The sequence below is a fragment of the Pseudophryne corroboree genome, chromosome 9, assembly GCF_028390025.1.
Source record: "Pseudophryne corroboree isolate aPseCor3 chromosome 9, aPseCor3.hap2, whole genome shotgun sequence".
Taxonomy (NCBI): Eukaryota; Metazoa; Chordata; class Amphibia; order Anura; family Myobatrachidae; genus Pseudophryne; species Pseudophryne corroboree.
Window position 1 is genome coordinate 184,513,994 of NC_086452.1, and position 19,685 is coordinate 184,533,678.

Genomic DNA, 19,685 nt, shown 5'->3' on the forward strand with positions numbered 1-19,685 from the left:
TACGCCGATCGCTGACTAGCTTACCGGCTGCACTAACCACTCCTTCGGAGTACACACTGGAGGAGGAGCAACTTGGGTAAAATAAAGCCAGTTTGTGCAAGGGCATCCAAATGCCTCTTTTTATTGCCATGTCTGACATGCCTACTTGGATGCTGTCACTCATATATTCCTCCGCCATTCTTTCAATGGTGACAGAATCATAGGCAGTGACAGTAGACATGTCAGTAATCGTTGGCAGGTCCTTCAGTTCAGACCAGATGTCAACTTTCGCTCCTGCCTGCCCCGCTTCACCGCCAGTGGGTGGGCTAGGAAATCTTATCTTTTTCCCGTGCAGTCCCGTTGGTGGGAGAAATTGAAGGAGGAGCTGTTGACGGGTCACATTCCGCTTGAGTTGACAATTTACTAACCAGCAGGTCTTTGCACCTCTGCACACTTGTGTCTGCTGGAAAGAGAGATACAACATAGGCTTTAAACCTAGGCTCGAGCACGGTGGCCAAAATGTAGTGCTCTGATTTCAACAGATTGACCACCCTTGAATCCTGGCAAAGAGAATGAAGGGCTCCATCCACAAGTACCACATACTTTGCGGAATCGCTCCGTCTTAGCTCCTCCTTCAATTTCTCCAGCTGCTTCTGCAAAAGCCTGATGAGGGGAATGACCTGACTCCAGCTGGCAGTGTCTGAACTAACTTCACGTGTGGCAAGTTCAAAGGGTTGGAGAACCTTGCACAAGACCGAAGTCATTCTCCACTGCGCTTGAGTCGGGTGCATTCCCCCTCCTTTGCCTATATCGTAGGTGGATGTATAGGCTTTAATGGCCTTTTGCTGCTCCTCCATCCTCTGAAGCATATAGAGTGTTGAAGTCCACCTCGTTACCACCTCTTGCTTCAGTTGATGGCAGGGAAGGTTCAGGAGTGTTTGCTGGTGCTCCAGTCTTCGGCACGCATTGGCAGAATGTCGAAAGTGGCCCGCAATTTTTCAGGCCACCGACAGCATCTCCTTTACACCCCTGTCATTTAAAAAAAAAATCTGCACCACCAAATTAATTGTATGTGCATAACCTGGGATGTGCTGGAATTTGCCCCAGTTGTAATGCACGCACAATATTGGTGGCGTTGTCCGATATCACAAATCCCCAGGAGAGCCTAAGTGGGGTAAGCCATTGTGCGATGATGTCCCTCAGTTTCCGTAAGAGGTTATCAGCGGTGTGCCTCTTATGGAAAGCAGTGATACACAGCAGAGCCTGCCTAGAAACGAGTTTGGATTTGCGAGATGCTGCTACTGGTGCCGCCGCTGCTGTTCTTGCAGCGGGAGGCAATACATCTACCCAGTGGGCTGCCACAGTCATATAATCCTTAGTCTGTGCTGTTCCACTTGTCCACATGTCCGTGGTTAAGTGGACACTGGATACAACTGCATTTTTTAGGACACTGGCGACACTTTTTCTGACGCCTCTGTACATTCTCTGTATCGCCTGCCTAGTGAAGTGGAACCTAGATGGGATTTGGTACCGGGGACACAATACCTCCATCAATTGTCTAAATCCCACTGCACTAATGACGGATACTGGACTCACGTCTAACACCAAGATAAGTGTCAAGGCCTCAGTTATCTGCTTTGCAACAGGATGACTGCTGTGATATTTCATCTTCCTCACAAAAGACTGTTGGACAGTCAATTGCTTAGATGAAGTAGTACAAGTGGTCTTCCAACTTCCCCTCCTCCCAGCAGCAACAACAGCAGCGGCAGCAGCAACAGCAGCAGTAGGTGTACCACTCAAGGATCCTCCCGAGGAATCACATTTAGAAGAGGACTCGTCAGTCTTGCCAGGGACATGGCCTGCAGGACTACTGACATTCTTGGCTGAGCTTGCAGGAGCTTGGATACAACAGGAAGAAGGGATTAAGGTGTCAGTGGACTGCTTACACTCTTATCCAAAGTTTCACAACTTGAACTGACTTCTGATGAATGCGCTGCAGGTGACGTATAAGGAAGGAAGTTCCTAGGTGGTTAACATCCTTACCCCTACTAATTACAGATTGACAGAGGCAACACACGGCTTGACACCTGTTGTTTAGATTGCGGAGAAATAATTCCACACCAAAGAGGTGGCTTTTTTTGTATTTTGCCCAGGCATCACAATGGGCTTCTTCATCCCATGGACAACAGGTGTCTCCCCCGGTGCCTCATTTAAACAAACCACATCACCATCAGAATCCTCATCATCAACTTCCTCCTCAGCGCCAGCAACACCCATATCCTCATTCTGGTGTACTTCAACAGTGACATCTTCAATTTGAATATCAGAAACTGGACTGTGGGTGCTCCTTCCAGCACTTGCAGTTGGCGTTCAAATGGTGGAGGGAGCCACCTCTTCCCATCCAGTGTTGGGAAGGTCAGACATCGCAACCGCCAACACACTTGGACTCTCCTTGGGAATTTGTGATACCATCTCAGAACGCACAGTTCTTTTCTGTGCTTTATCCAGCTTAACTCTTTTAATTTTTCTAGTGGGAGGATGAGGGCTTCCATCATCATGTGAAGCTAAACCACTAGTCATGAACATAGACCAGGGCCTTGGCCGTTCCTTGCCACTCCGTGCCGTAAAATGGCATATTGGCAAGTTTACGTTTCTCCTCAGACCATTTCAATTTATTTTTTGGGGTCTTTTTACTAAACTTTGGCTTTTTGGATTTTACATGCCCTCTACTATCACATTGGGCATCGGCCTTGGCAGATGACGTTGATGGCATTTCATCGTCTATGTCATGGCTAGTGGCAGCAGCTTCAGCACTAGGAGAAAGTGGTTCTTGATCTTTCCCTATTTTATCCTCCAAATTTTTGTTTTTCATTATTTTTCTGGAGTTATATAACACAGTACGTGGCACAGGAGCACTGGATATATGGCAGCAGAGGATACCACTGTGACTGGTCACTGGAATGACTGATGGCTGATGCACAGGACACTACCACTGGCCTGATGCAGGACAACACAGCAACACTGTAAGGGACTTGTTATTATTATACAGCAGCACTTGACATATGACAGCAGAGGATACCACTGTGACTGGTCACTGGAATGACTGATGGCTGATGCACAGAACACTACCAATGGACTAACACTAATACAGCACCCTATACAGCAGCACTGGACATTTGGCAGCAGAGGACACCACCACTGTGACTGGACTGATGCAGCACAGTACACCACCACTGAACTGATGCAGCACAACACAGCATCCTATACAGCAGCACTGGAAATATGGCAGCAAGAGAACACAACCACTGTGACTGGACAGATGCAGCACAAGACACAAACACTGAGGACACTGAGAGAACGGAGACACATTCTCTCTGTACACTCTCCAATGCCGGAGTGAAAATGGCGGGGACGCGCGGCTCCTTATATGGAATCCAAATCCCGCGAGAATTCAACAGCGGGATGATGACGTTTTGCCTCGTTCTGGTTTCCGAGTCAGGCGAGTAAACCCGAGCCTGACTCGAATCCAGACTCGGGTAGGGAGGTTCGGTAGGGTTCGGATCTCAGGGATCCGAACCCGCTTCTCTCTAATATATATAGGGCCGTGGATGGCGTGGAAGAACGGTACTCACTGCCAGGCAGGCCAGCAGCATAGAGGAGAGGGAGAGAGGACAATGAGCTACTAAAGTACATGCAGTCACCTTACCCTGTCTGTAATGTGGGGGGTGGGGGGTCACTATATAATCTGTCGGTATGTGTATCTGTGACTGAATTTATGTATGTGTGTGACTATGTATGTATGTTTGTGTGTGTATAAGTATCTACTGTATTTATGTGTGTTTTAGTGTGTGACTATGTATGTGAATAAGTGTGTAACTATGTACAGTATGTATGTGACTGTATTTGTATATACTGCATGTGTGACTGTACTGTATATCATATGTATGTGTTTTGTGTGTGACTGTAAGTGTATATGTGTGTGCATATGGACAGAATCATATATACTAATGGCAAATGTGGTTTGACCGCATTCCCCATATAAAATTAGGAATATATTTATTAGCACTGGTCCACATTTCCATTTTCTATTTGCATTCCCCATATGCCCTTAATAGACTGTGTTTTCTATAGTGGTATGACTGTGTGGGGTAACGTGAATAAGACAGAGACACTACTGTGTGCCGCAATGTGATACTGTGTGGCATCATTTGAATTGGAAGTACTATTGTGTGGCCACGCCCCTTCCCCACAAGGCCACATTCCTTTTTTGACACGCCTCCCTTATTTCAAATATGAGTATGTGTGTGTGTGTGTGTGTGGGGGGGGGGGGGGGGGGCTGCCCTTGACTTTGCCAGGGGTGCTTGGACCCCTAGATACACCCCTGACCCCTTGCACCATATTAAGTCCCCACACTAATGCCCGTCACCATATTATGCCCCACACAGTAATGCCCCTGACACCGTATTATGGTGAGTTGTGCACCTTTGACCTTCTATAAAGTGAAAGCAATGTTTATAAAATTGTGATCAGACATCAGTGGAGGAGTTTGAGTATAGAGTATGTATGCCAGTGCGTCATAGAGGCCCTGTGTGTCCTCCTCCAGTCCTTTCCTTTGTATGACAGCCAGCCCTGGGCCCCCGTCTCAGACTCACAACAAACACACAAAGTCACAAACACATACATTACAAACTTACAAATCCGTCCTCCTGAGCGTCCTCTCTCCTACTCTGTCTGTGTCTGCTGCTCCTATCCTGAGCGGCGGCTCCTCTTCTCTTCACTGACTGGCGCGGCAAGACGTCATAACGTCATGCTGCGCCGCATCCGGCTCCAACTTTAACAAATAGCAAGCTGCAGCTTGCCTATTATAATCAGTGGCGGGCGGCGCAGATCTGTGGCTGCGGGCGGACGGGAGCAGCCCGCCGGTGACATCTTTGGCAGCCGCAGTCAGTCCCACCGCTGGTATCCGCCACCGGGAATAGCGACGGCGGGATGTATGAGCAGCATGGGCCCTCCACTCTCTGTTAGAGTGGCCGGGCCCAGGACAAGTGTACACAGGGCACCCAATTGATGGCGGCCCTGTTTATGGCTCACCACTAACCCTGACCCTGGTACCTAACTCTAACATCCCCTCTTGTAATCTAATCCTTACCCTTCCCCTAGTGCAAAACCCTAACCTCCCCTGCTGCAGCCTAACCCTAACCGTTCACTGCTGGTCTGTGTAGAATTTCGACATTTCAAAATTCTGCGTATGAGGACATGTAAAATCTCACCATTTCCAACATATTGACATGATACCTGTTGACATTGTTGTGCCAACAATATGAATTTTGACATTCTGACTACATCCCATATCCATTTACAACCTTAAGTTGGCTGAAGGATGGTCGGCTAGAAAGAGCAGGTTTGATAACCAAACCAATCAATCCAGACCAGACCATTTTTCGGCCATTTTTTTAGGCTGGGAAGTATTATTGTTCAGGTTAATACATTGAAGTATAATCATTCAAATCAGTCATTTTGTTGGCTGGTTTGCAAGATTGTCATGCAGTATACAGCAAGCTTTAGTTACCTGAAATAAATGGGTCTAGCTACATATGAAGAACAAAAGAAAATATTAAAGATACACATTTGGCTGATCAGATAGGATAGGTTTGACAAAGAATGAAACCACATTTCTGCATATCTTAACTATACCACAGAGCATACCATATGTGGCAGGGCAATTTCCGTTGAGACTTTTATCAAAAACAAGAAAATTCCCAAAAGTACAATTTTGCATGCTGTAAACAAAATCTAATATACTAGGGAAAATGACCAGCAAGATCTAATGTGCTTTCATTTCCATTAACTTGTCATATACCAGTGACCAAGATATAACATACCAATGATAATTTCTCATAAATGATAAAATGATAAATCCCAGTCAGGGCCGGTGCTAGGGTGTTTGGGCCCCCATGCAAATTATAAATTTGTGCCCTCCCATACTTTACAGAGGGACAGGACGCAGCGAAAAAAAGGTATGTGGTCTCACAAGAATGGGGCGTGGCCACACAATATTACCCCATTTCAAATTACTCCACACAGTAGCACAATCCTATTCACATTACACCGCACGCAGTAGCGCCGCTTATACGCATAGTGCCCCCAGTAGTAGCACCGATTACACACATAGTACCTCCAGTAGTAGCACTGATTACACGCATAATTCCCCCAGTAGCAGCGCCGCTTATATGCATAGTGACCCCAGTACTAGCGCCGATGACACGCATAGTGTCCCCAGTAGTAGCACCGCTTATACGCATAGTGCCCCCAGTAGTAGCGCCGATTACACGCATAGTGCCCCCAGTAGTAGCACCGCTCATACGCATAGTGCCCCCAGTAGTAGCGCCGATGATACGCATAGTGCCCCCAGTTCTAGCACCGATGACACGCATAGTGCCCCCAGTAGTAGCGCCGATTACACGCATAGCTCTCCCAGTAGCAGTGCCGCTTATACGCATAGTGCCCGCAGTAGTAGCGCTGATTACACGCATAGTGCCCACAGTAGCAGCGCCGCTAATACGCATAGTGCTCCCAGTAATAGCGCCGATTACATGCATAGTGCCCCCAGTAGGAGCGCTGCTGACATGCATAGTGCCCCCAGTAGGAGCGCCACTGACACACATAGTGCCTCTAATAGTAGCGCCACTGACACGCATAGTGTCCCCAGCAGTAGCACCGCTGACACGCATAGTGCCCCCAGTAGGAGCGCTCCCAGTAGTAGTGCCTCCAGTAATAGCATTGCTTACACACAAAGTGCCCCCAGGAGTAGTGCCACTTATACACAGTGCTCCCAGTAGTTGCATACCCTCCAACTGTACCTTTTTAGCAGGTACAGTACCTTTTTTTTATGGTCTGTACCAGTTTTTGGCTCTCCAAACTTCCACTGAAAGTATAGGAAAAGGTGGGGTGACCACGCCCCCTTTACACGTGACCACTCCCCTTTTTCAAATTTGTACCAATTTTTATGTGTAAAATGTTGGAGGGTATGTAGTTGTGCTGCTTATACACAGTGTCCCCAGTAGTAGCGCCACTTAGAAATATAGTGCCCCTAGTAATAGTTATACATAATACATCCAATAGTAGATCCATAATTCCTCACCCTCACCCCCCCACACACACACACACTTACTCTCTCTCACTCACTCTCTCTTTCCCTCCACTCACCTAAGTCTGTCAGGTCATCAGGAGCAGCATCCACTCCCTCTTCACACAAAGCAGCCTGGTCCTCTGTAGCTTCGCCCCCTCAGGTCATTTAGCCCTGCCCCCTTTTCCCATCCACAACACTGCTGAAGGGAGAGGGGGTGCGGACTCTTCAAGCTGCTGGCACCGCTGCCTGTGTCTGTAGTGTGACAAGCGCAGCGGCAGCCGGCAGCAGCAGCAGGGACATCAGCACAAGGATGCAGAGCAGGGAGAGCGCCTATCAAGCACAGCGCCTCTAGAGATGAGCGGGTTCGGTTTCTTTGAATCCGAACCCGCACGAACTTCACTTTTTTTTTCACGGGTCCGAGCGACTCGGATCTTCCCGCCTTGCTCGGTTAACCCGAGCGCGCCCGAACGTCATCATGACGCTGTCGGATTCTCGCGAGGCTCGGATTCTATATAAGGAGCCGCGCGTCGCCGCCATTTTCACACGTGCATTGAGATTGATAGGGAGAGGACGTGGCTGGCGTCCTCTCCATTTAGATTAGATTTAGAAGAGAGAGAGAGAGAGAGAGAGATTGCTGTGATACTGTAGATTAGAAGAGAGTGCAGACAGAGTTTAGTGACTGACGACCACAGTGACCAGTGACCACCAGAGACAGTGCAGTTGTTTGTTTTATTTAATATATCCGTTCTCTGCCTGAAAAAAACGATACACAGTCACACAGTGACTCAGTCTGTGTGCACTGCTCAGCCCAGTGTGCTGCACATCAATGTATTGTATATAAAGCTTATAATTGTGGGGGAGACTGGGGAGCACTGCAGGTTGTTATAGCAGGAGCCAGGAGTACATGATAAATAATATTATATTAAAATTAAACAGTGCACACTTTTGCTGCAGGAGTGCCACTGCCAGTGTGACTAGTGGTGACCAGTGCCTGACCACCAGTATATTAGTAGTATTGTATACTATCTCTTTATCAACCAGTCTATATTAGCAGCAGACACAGTACAGTGCGGTAGTTCACGGCTGTGGCTACCTCTGTGTCGGCACTCGGCAGGCAGTCCGTCCATCCATAATTGTATTATAATATATACCACCTAACCGTGGTTTTTTTTTCATTCTTTATACCGTCGTCATACTAGTTGTTACGAGTATACTACTATCTCTTTATCAACCAGTGTACAGTGCGGTAGTTCACGGCTGTGGCTACCTCTGTGTCGGCACTCGGCAGGCAGTCCGTCCAACCATAATTGTATTATATACCACCTAACCGTGGTTTTTTTTTCATTCTTTATACCGTCGTCATACTAGTTGTTACGAGTATACTACTATCTCTTTATCAACCAGTGTACAGTGCGGTAGTTCACGGCTGTGGCTACCTCTGTGTCGGCACTCGGCAGGCAGTCCGTCCATCCATAATTGTATTATAATATATACCACCTAACCGTGGTTTTTTTTTCATTCTTTATACCGTCGTCATACTAGTTGTTACGAGTATACTACTATCTCTTTATCAACCAGTGTACAGTGCGGTAGTTCACGGCTGTGGCTACCTCTGTGTCGGCACTCGGCAGGCAGTCCGTCCAACCATAATTGTATTATAATATATACCACCTAACCGTGGTTTTTTTTTCATTCTTTATACCGTCGTCATACTAGTTGTTACGAGTATACTACTATCTCTTTATCAACCAGTGTACAGTGCGGTAGTTCACGGCTGTGGCTACCTCTGTGTCGGCACTCGGCAGGCAGTCCGTCCAACCATAATTGTATTATATACCACCTAACCGTGGTTTTTTTTTCATTCTTTATACCGTCGTCATACTAGTTGTTACGAGTATACTACTATCTCTTTATCAACCAGTGTACAGTGCGGTAGTTCACGGCTGTGGCTACCTCTGTGTCGGCACTCGGCAGGCAGTCCGTCCAACCATAATTGTATTATAATATATACCACCTAACCGTGTTTTTTTTTTCATTCTTTATACCGTCGTCATACTAGTTGTTACGAGTATACTACTATCTCTTTATCAACCAGTGTACAGTGCGGTAGTTCACGGCTGTGGCTACCTCTGTGTCGGCACTCGGCAGGCAGTCCGTCCATCCATAATTGTATTATAATATATACCACCTAACCGTGGTTTTTTTTTCATTCTTTATACCGTCGTCATACTAGTTGTTACGAGTATACTACTATCTCTTTATCAACCAGTGTACAGTGCGGTAGTTCACGGCTGTGGCTACCTCTGTGTCGGCACTCGGCAGGCAGTCCGTCCAACCATAATTGTATTATAATATATACCACCTAACCGTGGTTTTTTTTTCATTCTTTATACCGTCGTCATACTAGTTGTTACGAGTATACTACTATCTCTTTATCAACCAGTGTACAGTGCGGTAGTTCACGGCTGTGGCTACCTCTGTGTCGGCACTCGGCAGGCAGTCCGTCCATCCATAATTGTATTATATACCACCTAACCGTGGTTTTTTTATACCACCTAACCGTGGCAGTCCGTCCATAATTGTATACTAGTATCCAATCCATCCATCTCCATTGTTTACCTGAGGTGCCTTTTAGTTCTGCCTATAAAATATGGAGAACAAAAAAGTTGAGGTTCCAAAATTAGGGAAAGATCAAGATCCACTTCCACCTCGTGCTGAAGCTGCTGCCACTAGTCATGGCCGAGACGATGAAATGCCAGCAACGTCGTCTGCCAAGGCCGATGCCCAATGTCATAGTACAGAGCATGTCAAATCCAAAACACCAAATATCAGAAAAAAAAGGACTCCAAAACCTAAAATAAAATTGTCGGAGGAGAAGCGTAAACTTGCCAATATGCCATTTACCACACGGAGTGGCAAGGAACGGCTGAGGCCCTGGCCTATGTTCATGGCTAGTGGTTCAGCTTCACATGAGGATGGAAGCACTCAGCCTCTCGCTAGAAAACTGAAAAGACTCAAGCTGGCAAAAGCACCGCAAAGAACTGTGCGTTCTTTGAAATCCCAAATCCACAAGGAGAGTCCAATTGTGTCGGTTGCGATGCCTGACCTTCCCAACACTGGACGTGAAGAGCATGCGCCTTCCACCATTTGCACGCCCCCTGCAAGTGCTGGAAGGAGCACCCGCAGTCCAGTTCCTGATAGTCAGATTGAAGATGTCAGTGTTGAAGTACACCAGGATGAGGAGGATATGGGTGTTGCTGGCGCTGGGGAGGAAATTGACCAGGAGGATTCTGATGGTGAGGTGGTTTGTTTAAGTCAGGCACCCGGGGAGACACCTGTTGTCCGTGGGAGGAATATGGCCGTTGACATGCCAGGTGAAAATACCAAAAAAATCAGCTCTTCGGTGTGGAGGTATTTCACCAGAAATGCGGACAACAGGTGTCAAGCCGTGTGTTCCCTTTGTCAAGCTGTAATAAGTAGGGGTAAGGACGTTAACCACCTCGGAACATCCTCCCTTATACGTCACCTGCAGCGCATTCATAATAAGTCAGTGACAAGTTCAAAAACTTTGGGTGACAGCGGAAGCAGTCCACTGACCAGTAAATCCCTTCCTCTTGTAACCAAGCTCACGCAAACCACCCCACCAACTCCCTCAGTGTCAATTTCCTCCTTCCCCAGGAATGCCAATAGTCCTGCAGGCCATGTCACTGGCAAGTCTGACGAGTCCTCTCCTGCCTGGGATTCCTCCGATGCATCCTTGCGTGTAACGCCTACTGCTGCTGGCGCTGCTGTTGTTGCCGCTGGGAGTCGATGGTCATCCCAGAGGGGAAGTCGTAAGCCCACTTGTACTACTTCCAGTAAGCAATTGACTGTTCAACAGTCCTTTGCGAGGAAGATGAAATATCACAGCAGTCATCCTACTGCAAAGCGGATAACTGAGGCCTTGGCATCCTGGGTGGTGAGAAACGTGGTTCCGGTATCCATCATTACTGCAGAGCCAACTAGAGACTTGTTGGAGGTACTGTGTCCCCGGTACCAAATACCATCTAGGTTCCATTTCTCTAGGCAGGCGATACCGAAAATGTACACAGACCTCAGAAAAAGAGTCACCAGTGTCCTAAAAAATGCAGCTGTACCCAATGTCCACTTAACCACGGACATGTGGACAAGTGGAGCAGGGCAGGGTCAGGACTATATGACTGTGACAGCCCACTGGGTAGATGTATGGACTCCCGCCGCAAGAACAGCAGCGGCGGCACCAGTAGCAGCATCTCGCAAACGCCAACTCTTTCCTAGGCAGGCTACGCTTTGTATCACCGCTTTCCAGAATACGCACACAGCTGAAAACCTCTTACGGCAACTGAGGAAGATCATCGCGGAATGGCTTACCCCAATTGGACTCTCCTGTGGATTTGTGGCATCGGACAACGCCAGCAATATTGTGTGTGCATTAAATCTGGGCCAATTCCAGCACGTCCCATGTTTTGCACATACCTTGAATTTGGTGGTGCAGAATTTTTTAAAAAACGACAGGGGCGTGCAAGAGATGCTGTCGGTGGCCAGAAGAATTGCGGGACACTTTCGGCGTACAGGCACCACGTACAGAAAACTGGAGCACCACCAAAAACTACTGAACCTGCCCTGCCATCATCTGAAGCAAGAAGTGGTAACGAGGTGGAATTCAACCCTCTATATGCTTCAGAGGTTGGAGGAGCAGCAAAAGGCCATTCAAGCCTATACAATTGAGCACGATATAGTAGGTGGAATGCACCTGTCTCAAGTGCAGTGGAGAATGATTTCAACGTTGTGCAAGGTTCTGATGCCCTTTGAACTTGCCACACGTGAAGTCAGTTCAGACACTGCCAGCCTGAGTCAGGTCATTCCCCTCATCAGGCTTTTGCAGAAGAAGCTGGAGGCATTGAAGGAGGAGCTAACACGGAGCGATTCCGCTAGGCATGTGGGACTTGTGGATGCAGCCCTTAATTCGCTTAACAAGGATTCACGGGTGGTCAATCTGTTGAAATCAGAGCACTACATTTTGGCCACCGTGCTCGATCCTAGATTTAAAGCCTACCTTGGATCTCTCTTTCCGGCAGACACAGGTCTGCTGGGGTTGAAAGACCTGCTGGTGACAAAATTGTCAAGTCAAGCGGAACGCGACCTGTCAACATCTCCTCCTTCACATTCTCCCGCAACTGGGGGTGCGAGGAAAAGGCTCAGAATTCCGAGCCCATCCGCTGGCGGTGATGCAGGGCAGTCTGGAGCGACTGCTGATGCTGACATCTGGTCCGGACTGAAGGACCTGACAACGATTACGGACATGTCGTCTACTGTCACTGCATATGATTCTCTCAACATTGATAGAATGGTGGAGGATTATATGAGTGACCGCATCCAAGTAGGCACGTCACACAGTCCGTACTTATACTGGCAGGAAAAAGAGGCAATTTGGAGGCCCTTGCACAAACTGGCTTTATTCTACCTAAGTTGCCCTCCCACAAGTGTGTACTCCGAAAGAGTGTTTAGTGCCGCCGCTCACCTTGTCAGCAATCGGCGTACGAGGTTACATCCAGAAAATGTGGAGAAGATGATGTTCATTAAAATGAATTATAATCAATTCCTCCGCGGAGACATTGACCAGCAGCAATTGCCTCCACAAAGTACACAGGGAGCTGAGATGGTGGATTCCAGTGGGGACGAATTGATAATCTGTGAGGAGGGGGATGTACACGGTGATATATCGGAGGGTGAAGATGAGGTGGACATCTTGCCTCTGTAGAGCCAGTTTGTGCAAGGAGAGATTAATTGCTTCTTTTTTGGGGGGGGTCCAAACCAACCCGTCATATCAGTCACAGTCGTGTGGCAGACCCTGTCACTGAAATGATGGGTTGGTTAAAGTGTGCATGTCCTGTTTTGTTTATACAACATAAGGGTGGGTGGGAGGGCCCAAGGATAATTCCATCTTGCACCTCTTTTTTCTTTTCTTTTTCTTTGCATCATGTGCTGATTGGGGAGGGTTTTTTGGAAGGGACATCCTGCGTGACACTGCAGTGCCACTCCTAGATGGGCCCGGTGTTTGTGTCGGCCACTAGGGTCGCTAATCTTACTCACACAGCTACCTCATTGCGCCTCTTTTTTTCTTTGCGTCATGTGCTGTTTGGGGAGGGTTTTTTGGAAGGGACATCCTGCGTGACACTGCAGTGCCACTCCTAGATGTGCCCGGTGTTTGTGTCGGCCACTAGGGTCGCTAATCTTACTCACACAGCTACCTCATTGCGCCTCTTTTTTTCTTTGCGTCATGTGCTGTTTGGGGAGGGTTTTTTGGAAGGGACATCCTGCGTGACACTGCAGTGCCACTCCTAGATGTGCCCGGTGTTTGTGTCGGCCACTAGGGTCGCTAATCTTACTCACACAGTCAGCTACCTCATTGCGCCTCTTTTTTTCTTTGCGTCATGTGCTGTTTGGGGAGGGTTTTTTGGAAGGGCCATCCTGCGTGACACTGCAGTGCCACTCCTAGATGGGCCCGGTGTTTGTGTCGGCCACTAGGGTCGCTAATCTTACTCACACAGCTACCTCATTGCGCCTCTTTTTTTCTTTGCGTCATGTGCTGTTTGGGGAGGGTTTTTTGGAAGGGACATCCTGCGTGACACTGCAGTGCCACTCCTAGATGGGCCCGGTGTTTGTGTCGGCCACTAGGGTCGCTTATCTTACTCACACAGCGACCTCGGTGCAAATTTTAGGACTAAAAATAATATTGTGAGGTGTGAGGTATTCAGAATAGACTGAAAATGAGTGTAAATTATGGTTTTTGAGGTTAATAATACTTTGGGATCAAAATGACCCCCAAATTCTATGATTTAAGCTGTTTTTTAGTGTTTTTGGAAAAAAACACCCGAATCCAAAACACACCCGAATCCGACAAAAATAATTCGGTGAGGTTTTGCCAAAACGCGTTCGAACCCAAAACACGGCCGCGGAACCGAACCCAAAACCAAAACACAAAACCCGAAAAATTTCAGGCGCTCATCTCTAAGCGCCTCCCTACACTGCATCCCTTTGCTGAGTGGGTAGTGCCGGGCCTGATCCCAGTAATGCCCAGCAATAGCGGAAATGCCTAGAAAAGCTCAGTAATCACCAGTACCAATAATACTCAGTAAGGTGCACAACAATAGCAATAATGTCCTAAAAAAATCTATTTAGTAAAACACTATTTAGTTGCCATTGGAAGCAGTAACACACAATAAAGTGCCCATACATAAATGTAATGCCCAGAAAGATGTTCACAATTATGCACAAGATAACTTGTGAGTGGTGGTCCAGGTGCAAAAATATGCTCCTCAAGATCATAATATGTAGCTTGGTAGTGAATGACAGGGAGAGAGGGTGACAGGAGAGAGTGACAGTTCAGGAGCGCACAGCCAATCAGGAGAGTGCCATGACATGGCGCTCCCTGATTGGCTGAAGGGACCTTCTTTGACAGGAGTCACGGGGGGTCCCACCAGACGGGGAAAGGGGTTCCATGTGTAAATATGGGACCCCTTTCATTGCGTGGATCAGGTTTTTCGTCCGTGGATTATAACTTATAAGAAGAGGACCGATTTTCCCCGGATTCTTTGTAAGTATAATTTTATTTACAGGTACCCTGGGATTCTCCTGGACAAGAGGACCGAGTGCTTCGTGTCAACATAGGTAAGTATGTATGTATGTAAGTAAGTGTGCATGTATGTTTAATAAAATTTTACTTTCAAGGTGTGTGTGTTTTGTTTTTATTTGGGTATTTTTTTTGTAATAGAACTACAGGTACCAGCGTGCCCGTTTTCCCCCTGCATGCTGGTACTTGTGGTTCTCCAAGTACCACCTTACGGGGGAGGCTTGCTGGGACTTGTAGTTCTGCTACAAAAACCAATATTCTATTTACACAAAAGGCTATCAGCCTCCCATCCACCGCCCACAGATGGGGGGCAGCCTCGGGCTTCACCCCTGGTCCTTGGGTGGCTGGAGGGGGGGGACCCCTTGATTTAAGGGGTCCCCACTCCTCCAGGGTAACCCGGGCAAGGGTGACTAGTTGGGGATTTAATGCCAGGGCCGCAGGGACCAATATAAAAGTGTCCCCCAGCTGTGGCATTATCTCTCTAACTAGTGGAGCCCGGTGCTGGTGTAAAAAATATGGGGGACCCCTACGTTTTTTGTCCCCAGTATTTTTGGCACCAGGACCAGGCGCAGAGCCCGGTGCTGGTTGTTTAAATATGGGGGAACCCCTGTCAGTTTTTTCCCTGTATTTTTACAATCAGGACCGGCTCAAAGAGCCCGAGGCTGGTTATGTTTAGGAGGGGCGACCTCACGCAATTTTTTTTTCAATTTTTACAATAAAAAGACCCTTTCCCATAGATAACCATGCACAGATCTCACTGATCCGTGCATGATTATCCAAACTCGTCTGGAAAAAGCAGGTCTATTTTTTTGCTGCTTTTTTTTAATGATTCGCAAAAAAATACACCCGCAATTGCGCATTCAGAGACTAACACCCAAATACGAATGAATAGTGAATACCCTTGTTGTATGAAATAACAGCCGCGTTTGACCAATGGTCTATTAATTTGTATTTTTGAACTTTGCCGTCAAAACCATTACGAATAGCCCAAACACTGTCAAGATTTGTGCTTAGGAAATTCCCATGTTGCCACTTTGAAAAAAAAAAACACAAATCGGTCAAACTCTGAGTTTTAGTAACTATACCCCAGGGAGAGACATGAAGAGAAAGACATGAAAAGAGAGACATGAAAACAGAGAGAGATGAAAAGAGAAAGAGAGAGGGAGAGACTTGAAGAGAGACATGGGGGTATATTTACTAAGGTCCCGATTTTGACCGAGATGCCGTTTTTTCTTCAAAGTGTCATCTCGGTAATTTACTAAGCAAAAATCACGGCAGTGATGAGGGCATTCGTAATATTTTGGAAGTCCTAGGAAAAAATCTCGAATCAATACACCATCGGTCAAATACGCCTGCAATTTGGTAGAAATCGTGAATTTACTAAAAAGTGCAAAACACAAACACTGCCGACAATAGCCAAACACTGCCGTGCTAAAATACAAATCGTGAAAAAGTGCTAAAAAAAAACAGACCTGCTTTTTTATCCCGTGTTTGTATAGGCATGCACGGATCCATGAGATCCGTGCATGTTTTTCAGTGGGAAGGGGTGGGAAATGTTATAATTTTTCAAAAAAAAAAAAAAATGCGTGGGGTCCCCCCTCCTAAACCAAACCAGCCTCGGGCTCTTTGAGCCGGCCCTGGTTGCAAAAATATGGGAAAAAAATTGACAGGGGTTCCCCCATATTTAAGCAACCAGCACCGGGCTCTGCGCCTGGTCCTGGTTCCAAAAATACGGGGGACAAAAAGCGTAGTGGTCCCCCGTATTTTTGAAACCAGCACCGGGCTCCACTAGCTGGACAGATAATGCCACAGCCGGGGGTCACTTTTATACAGTGCCTTGCGGCCGTGGCATCAAATATCCAACTAGTCACCCCTGGCCGGGGTACCCTGGGGGAGTGGGGACCCCTTCAATCAAGGGGTCCCCCCCAGCCACCCAAGGGCCAGGGGTGAAGCCCGAGGCTGTCCCCCCCATCCAATGGGCTGCGGATGGGGGGCTGATAGCCTTTGTTGAAAGTAATGAATATTGTTTTTAGTAGCAGTACTACAAGTCCCAGCAAGCCTCCCCCGCAAGCTGGTACTTGGAGAACCACAAGTACCAGCATGCGGCGGAAAACCGGGCCCGCTGGTACCTGTAGTACTACTACTAAAAAAATACCCCAATAAAGACATTACACACACACCTTGAAAGTATAACTTTAATGCATACATACACACCACCATATACACATACTTACCTTATGTTCACACGAGGGTCGGTCCTCTTCTCCAGTAGAATCCATGGTGTACCTGTTGAAAAAATCCTACTCACCAAATCCAGTATAGAGGGCTCCTCGGATAATCCATTTGTAATCCACGTACTTGTAAAAAAAAAAAAACGGGACACCCGACCACGAACTGAAAGTGGACCCATGTTTTCACATGGGACCCCTTTCCCCGAATGCCAGAAACCCCCTCTGACTGATGTCTAAGTGGGTTCCATTAGCCAATCAGGGAACGCCACGTTGTGGCATCCTCCTGATCGGCTGTGTGCTCCTGTACTGTATGACAGGCGGCACACGGCAGTGTTACAATGTAGCGCCTATGCGCTCCATTGTAACCAATGGTGGGAACTTTGTGGTCAGCGGTGAGGTCACTTTCGGTCAACCGCTGAAAAACGAATGACATCGACATCGGAAAAAAACGAAAATGCAGAATACGGCAGCTTAGTAAATTAGTCGTAATCAATTCAAAAAGTTGCATATTTACACTTTCGATGTCATTTGTGATTGAACTTTGACCTCAAACTGGAAAATACGATTCTTAGTAAATTTACCCCCCGGAGAGAGACACATGAAAAGACAAAGAGAGAGAGAGAGAGAAAGAGAGACATGAAAAGAGACAGACAGACATGGGGCCTGATGTTGTGAATCCCAAGATCGCCAGAGGTGCGAGATGTCGGCCGATCTCATACTTTTTTTTAAAGAGACAATCACTTACAAGCCATGGTTTTGCCGTGTAAGTGATTGCCCCTTTAATCAAATATTGTTTGATGTGCCTTGTAACATCACCCTCTGCCATCACATGGCATGCTTAGAGCAGTGACCCTTTGACATTATTGTTTGCATTCAAAAAATGAATTGTGAAAAGATATCTGATAACAGTGGCTCAGATTCATGCTTAAAAGACACTTACCTGTATCTTACTATTTAAAGAAGAAAGAAACTTCTAAGTGGAATTGCTGTAATACAACAATTATTCAGTCAAATATTTGCACCAGATGTCCATGAATAGCAGAATAATGATCCCCAAATTAATCGCATGTAAATATAAACTTCCATTTACAAAATAATGGCTCTGTGTACAACAGTAGGTTGTTATGCCAACATTATCACGTGTTCCCAAGAGAGAGAATAAATGCGGTCCTCGGGAGTTGTATGTACAGTACTTAACATTAACCCTTTCCTCTCACATTTGATTCTTATCTCCTCGTAGGTACCTGGGAACAGCTCAATCTTCTGTAATATAAAGAAAACAGAATGCAGTATACAGAATACATACTGTAGTTGCATTCTATCCCATACTTGTTTATAAAACTAATTGCATACATACAGTAAGATTCAAACATTCTTCATAACATACAGTATATATGATTGTTTCCGTATTATTTTTATTCTATCATACCTTGTAGAAACTGTATTGTGAGTAAATAACAGAGGATAGAGTAGAAGAGTGTACAAAAAAACATGTTGCTAGATACAATCTAAGTTTTTAGACATGTTTTTTCCTGTAAACAAAAAAAAATCAACTAACCGCACCTAGCACACCTTTCAATTATGTATTATAATAGCTAAATTTAATACAAAAGCAGTTTTTAATAAAGCAGAGTCATCATATTCTAGGATTATTATTAAACAGATTATTCAAAATGTCCTATATAATATATTCTAGTTTTACAGGTTGAGTCTCCCTTATCCAAAATGCTTGGGACCAGAGGTATTTTGGATATCGGATTTTTCCGTATTTTGGAATAATTGCATACCATAATGAGATATCATGGTGATGGGACCTAAATATAAGCACAGAATGCATGTATGTTACATATACACCTTATACACACAGCCTGAAGGTAATTTTAGACCCTATTTTTTATAACTTTGTGCATTAAACAGTGTGTGTACATTCACACAATTCATTTATGTTTCATATACACCTTATACACACAGTCTAAAGGTCATTTAATACAATATTTTTAATAACTTTGTGTATTAAACAAAGTTTGTGTACATAGAGTCATCAAAAAACAAAGGTTTCACTATCTCACTCTCACTCAAAAAAGTCCGTATTTCGGAATATTCCGTATTTCGGAATATTTGGATATGGGATACTCAACCTGTACTTCTAAACAAATGATGGCTACTTTGTACTGGTAAAGTAATAAACAAATAATTACTGGAAGATTGCAGTCTTGCTTCCTTTCTTGTGTTTGCTGTCTGTGTTACTTACTTTTTGCTGATGTTGTTTGCAGTTTTGTCTTTCTGTTTTGCTTAATATCACAGCGACAGGACATTTATCTACTACTAGTTAAATAGTCCAAAATGTTCCAAGATTTTCTTCATACACTGTGTTAAGAAAGAGGAACAAAACGCAGGCTCCTCCCTGTATTAAGAGAACAGATCTACAAACCAGCAATGATAGTTTTAAAGCAATCTTCCCACATTGGTATTTTTCTTAAAATAACTAGATAATTACCTTTATTTTATGCTTCACCTTCATATAAGCTTAACTACTATAGGTGGTGCAGCCAGGGTAGGTTATTACAGCTAAATCCCATTACCTAGAGAAACCGAACAAATCTCTGGTTTTCAATTTCAGACTTTCATTTGTATTATGGACAATAGAGTTAACACTTAATTACACATTTCAGTACTACTCTGTTTTAAACTTACA

The 19,685-nt window shown here is 45.9% G+C and overlaps 1 protein-coding gene across 2 annotated transcripts in view; it reads right to left on the reverse strand.

Annotated features, from left to right (window-relative positions):
- LOC134957822 (flavin-containing monooxygenase 3-like) overlaps positions 1–19,348 on the reverse strand; it is a 158,197-nt gene extending 138,849 nt beyond the window's left edge. Inside the window, exon 1 of one of the 2 annotated variants that reach the window (XM_063940011.1) lies at positions 19,242–19,348. The gene's annotated coding sequence lies outside the window, so the exon portion shown is untranslated. Of the gene's footprint in view, positions 1–17,930; positions 18,030–19,241 lie in introns of those variants that run through there. The other variant, XM_063940014.1, reaches the window with a different exon arrangement.
- Between the last annotated feature and the right edge of the window lie 337 nt (positions 19,349–19,685).